The sequence below is a fragment of the Theobroma umbraticum genome, unplaced genomic scaffold (assembly GCF_002168275.2).
Source record: "Theobroma umbraticum cultivar Fairchild unplaced genomic scaffold, ASM216827v3 scaffold_95.0, whole genome shotgun sequence".
Classification (NCBI taxonomy): domain Eukaryota; kingdom Viridiplantae; phylum Streptophyta; class Magnoliopsida; order Malvales; family Malvaceae; genus Theobroma; species Theobroma umbraticum.
This window is the reverse complement of record NW_018397257.1, coordinates 4,950,489-4,956,152: the sequence shown is the minus strand read 5'-3', so window position 1 is coordinate 4,956,152 and position 5,664 is coordinate 4,950,489.

Here is a 5,664-nt window from a genome sequence, read left to right as displayed (position 1 = left end):
GAAACGGTCTAACCACAGGTAGACTCAAGTGTCGCAGTTGGAGCAACTAAGGTAGCAGCTTGTATCTTGGTGCCAAATTTGTAGACGTGGGTTTGAATGGTTCGCACCCTTTTGATTGCCTCATATCATGTTGTCGGATCCAATTTCAGTTGGGACAATGGATCATTACCATACTTTTACGATAAAGTAGAAGCATATGATTCCTACAAATAGAAAAAAAATGAATTTTATATAAACAACAAAATGTTAGATAACATATACATATATACAATAATATAATGAACATAAGCCGATTTATTTTTATTACTTACAGTCATAGTCTTCAATTTGTTATTCACAAACTCTTTGATACCCTTTTGGTACTTGTGAGTATGCTGTAAGAGCTCGAAAAATGTCACCGATCTTAATTTATAGCACCTTAGATTGCAATTACAACAAAACAATAAGAACGAAAAACACATCATCACTAATATGCATGTTTCCTCAATCTTCATCAACACAATGATAACAACATATTTTCAAATCGTAAGACATTGATAACATATAACACAGTTACAAGAAAAAAAATGCATCATCAATAATATGCATGGTTTTGCAATCGTCAACAACATAATGATAATTTTGAACTTTCACCCAATAACATCTCCACAAACATTTTAAAACCATATACTAAACTAAATTATCACAACAAAATATCTATTTGTGGGAACTCTATAAATTCATTATGATTCACAAATGAGCTTTTACAAGCAAATAGCTAAGAAACTTGACAACAAATTAGCTACTTCTTTTATGGGCCGCATGGCTTACTACCATAGTTTATTGATTTTACATGTAGGCTATAATCAAATACACCACAATCTCTCGCACTCTGTAGTCAATAAAAAGGCAACTCCACCCAAAAAATTACAAAATATCATGCTCAAGGGATTCACCAACAAAATATCACAAAAATATGAGAAAAAAAAACAAAATATGAGAAAGAGTAGTCAAAAATACGAGAAAGAGAGCAAAAGACAAACCTGGCTCAAGTTTGCTAGCAGAAGGGCTGGGTCAGCTTAGATATCTTGATGGAGGGCCTAGGTCAGAGTCGACGATGTTTGAAGTGCTTCAATTGGTGGGTAAGAGTCAAAATTGAGGTGGGTTGGAATGGAGAGAGGGAGAAAGCAAAGTGAGGATTGATGGGAGAAATGGGGGGAAGGAAGTGTTCCCAACAATTTATTAATGTTATTGATAGAAATTTTGTAGGTAATTTAAAAAGTATTTACCTACGGATATTTTATTGGTAAGTGTATTGATATTGATAATATCCTAAACTAGTACAAGATTATCACTGACGAAATTTTTATCGGTATGTTGACGGATTGCCAATTGTCATTTTCGTTGGTAATTGGTTGGTAATGCCGTTATTGATTGAACAATTTTGTCGGTAATCTACTTGCCTTTTGATTTTATTACGTGCCAATATATTGCCACCTAGAAGACTTTCGTCAATAAATCCCATCGGTAATCGGTCAATAATCCATTGGTAATTTGCAAGCTGCGTTTCTGTCGACATTCCATCAACAATTAGTCAATAATTATTGACGGACTATTGTTGACAAAAACAATTTTATCTGTAAAACCTTGTGTTTTGGTAGTGTTTCCATAGAGCTTAGGTTGTTGCACACCTTAAGTTGTCCAACTTTTAATGGTGATCCGCATGTACTCCAAGTTGAACATTAACACCATTGTGATTTGGGGTTTGTTTATACTACTGAGCCTAGTGTTAGCTAAGTTGAGGCACTCGAGTTTTTCTCAATTCCCAAGTGAATCTTAAATCCAGCCAAGAACCAAAGAAGAAGAGCAAAAGTTTATTGCTAAAGAAAGAGCCTCAAGAAATGATATTCAAGGAAACCACTATAGGGCTATTGGTAGACAAGGTTTAGGGAAACGTTTGTGATTGTTTGAATTCTCTCGTCACTTCTCTTATTTTCTTTTTAGGTTTTAGGTTTTAGGTTGGGTGTATCTCAAGTGCAACATAAGCAACTTATTTATAAGCAATTGCATAATCTTAATTCTATTAGCACTTTGTGCAACTTTTATGCGATATGTAAAATTAGCTTTATAAAATTGAACCTTTTCAATTATGTCCTACTCAGTTTCTAATTTTCCATTCTAACTTGTAATCTTTTTATGTGTATAACTCCTTAGGTTTTTAATATGTTGGCATGAACTATAATCTTAGTCTCATAAGGATTAGATGAATCAAACGATTTGCTTTCATTATCAATTCTCTAATTGATTAGTTTCATATTTATAAGTTAAGATTGACATGTAATAATACGTCATAACTATTCAAATATTAAGAAAAGTAAAAAAAGTTGGACTTAACCTTTTAACACTTAGTCTATCAGTATAATTTAATCTCTTGTCATTCAATATTCCTAATAAGACATAGAACATTGTGAAATTCTATGTTTGTTTTTATCATTTTAGTTCTTAAAACTTACTCTTAACTCTTTAATGAAATTCAAAAAGTTCATTTTTTGCATTTTCATTCTACTTTGATCAAAGAGTTCCTTGAGTTAAGACTTGTTAAGAAAAAATGGGATATTTCCTTTAAATTACTCAGGGTGATGTATCCTTTGTTCCAAATTATTTGTTTAAGTTTGATTCTTTTGTCAAATTAAACCATCTTTGATTGTTATTAAAAAAATCATGTAAAATGAAATCATTGGAAGATAACATTCTAAAAATTATAAATTATAATTCTAAAATCTAATTTTTCAAAATTTATATGAAACTACCATCCATTTAGTTTTTTTATTTTTTGTGTGTAGTAATTTTAGCATCTAGAGAAAAAATATGGCACTTTCTATAATTATGTTCTTAGCAAATTTTACCGGTTAGAGATTTAAGATTTATTTATTTATTATTATTTTAGAATTTTTTTAATTAAATTATTGCTACTTAATTGCAATGAAAATTGTTTGTTATCAACGTCACTTAATTATATTCTTTGTTATGATACTTAATGACAAAAAGTTGACATGAAACATAATGAATTTTCCAAGGGATCACCTCAATAGTTAATTAGTACTTGATACTATCTTTTGGAGGTCTCAAGTAGGAGATGGGATATCTAGCCAAAGACCTAATGGAGACTTGTATGTACCAAGAAAATGCCTAACTCTAAAACATTTGGCATTGGAGTGAACCTATAATCATATTTACTTTTCTCATAATATTAAAAGATATTTTTATTAGTTTAATACTAATTCGAATGACTCAACGATTGAACCATGAACCAGATAATCAAAAAACCTTGATCTGAGTGAATGGTTTTGAGGTGGAAGGTTGAAGGGAACAAGGAATCATTCTGTTCGAAATTGTCTTTTCTGGGAATTTGCAATTATAAGGGATAAGTCTAGAAAAGACTTGGTTCAAACAAATTCATGGAACATGAAGTGAACTTTGTCAAAGGTAATGATGGAACTTTTATTCAAACGCTTGCGCAAGTGCTGACATGGAGCGTAAGGAATAATTGCTAACAGCGTTCATGATGCAATGATATGCATGGGGTTGAAGAAGACGGCAGGTTGCAACTGGGCTGAGCTGGAATCCTCCATTGCATTCAGATGGGTTTTGGCAGACCTCTTTCTTGGATAATGATTTACATATACCCCATCATGTATTCAATGTCACCTCTTATCGACCCTCCATCATGTGACTTGGAAGTGTTTACGAGGAAGGTGGGAAGAGGGTAGATATAACAGTATTGTTCATCATGGTTAATCCAAGTACAAGCATTGTTCACAGTAAAATTAGGTTAGATTATATCAATATTTCCACAAACAATCTCAAGTAGTTGTATCCCATCTTTTTGACCAGGGAAATTGGGGAATATATCCTTACAAGAACGTCAAATATTGGAATTAGACTCGATCAGTACAATGCCATAATTTTCACTGCAAGAAAGCACAGCAGAATCCTGAATGGATAGATATATGCATGTACAAAACTAGACACACAAATATTTATCCTTAGCAAACGGGAATAAGCCCCCTAGAACTAGTAGGACTCCAGAATAGAAGTAGAACCCTGGCCTGCGGATCGTACATCAACTGCTTATTAAGCAAGTTCAGAACCTGCAGAGCATTTTTGCCTAGGATGTCTCACTCATATCATATTATCATAGCGGCAGTGCACAAAACCCGCCCAAGAAGGAAAACTATGATCCATCTGCTGCCATCACCAGCCAAAGCTCCATCCAGACCAGGAAAATTAAGGAATAACATAGATTCCCAACAGCAGTGAATTACAAGATTCGGAACACCTTTTCTGCATAACATAAATTGACCTCTCCTGCAAGAGGAATTAACACATTGTTGAGCAAAAAGTAATACACACCATCTGACAGTCGAGAGAAGCTAAATACATTGAATTAACTTCTTGACATATATTGAATAAAGACACTGTTTAGAGTTGTGATATTTGCCATTTGATTTTGCTGTGCCTGAAACTTCTCTACAAATGAAAATATCTGTATGCAGTTCATTCTTTTACTCAATATTCTTTGTTCAACAGTTATAAACATCTGCCAGAAAAAAGGGAAAAAAAAAACAAAAAATGGGTATAAAAACTGATATGTAGCAAACTTTTCAAATAAGAAATATAAAATGATAACTAAGATTGCATCTGACGTCCAGGAAAAAAGATAACCACACACATAGAGTGTTTCCAAAGAATAATAAAGCAATTCTAACTCTTCACACAAAATCTTCAATTATTGATACAAAATTAAGCCATTTGTGCAGAAAGTGAATTAAGAAGAACCAAAGAAGTTCAAGCCAAGCAGTGCACATGGAACAAGCAATAAAACAAAATCAGAATACAAACAAAGCTTTTTCATAAGCATCTAAGAAATGAACAAAATTTGACAATGTTTCAAAAATACGAATGGCCAAGTATAAGAGTAATAAAGAATTTACGTGAGCACCTTAAGTTGTCTAATGCCTTTGAGTCTTTCCGATGGAGCGCTTCCCAGAGAATAAATGTTTTGGTTTCAATGTAGGAATAACTCTATCAGCCTCCACACGACGAGCATCCTTGTTCCTCTTCTTAACAGATTTCTTTGCCAGTTTATGTGCCTTGACCTTTTGAGCAGAGTCCTTGAAGCCCTCTTCTGGGACAACTTCACTTAGAGGCTGGACTGTGATGTTGACCTTGACATTGACAGAGACCTAGACATCATGTGTGGCATATGGTCGGTCAATATCTATATCCATAGCCTCACCACTATCATTTTCTCCCCTATCAAGTGACCTCTCCCTTTTTCCTCCCCTTGACCTGCAGTGAGCACGATTAATTGCCAAATAGGGATCCAGCCCCATATCTGATAGCTGCCTGCCCATTCTCTCTGTTGTAAACTCCCTGTTCTTGTCAAACTTTCTTGGTAAAGTGGGCCGACTCTCTGCAGTGCTTTTCTTGATCCTATGTTGTTGAATAAGCAAACTTTTCTTTTTCCGGATTGCAGCCAGTGCTTCTTGCTCTTCTGAGGACAATTCATTACCATCCATTTCAAATTCAGTAACTTCTTCAGCTTGCCTAAAACCCTCTTCTCATTCCAACTCTTCAAGCCTTAATAAGATATCAGGATCAATGAAGTCATACACATTGTGA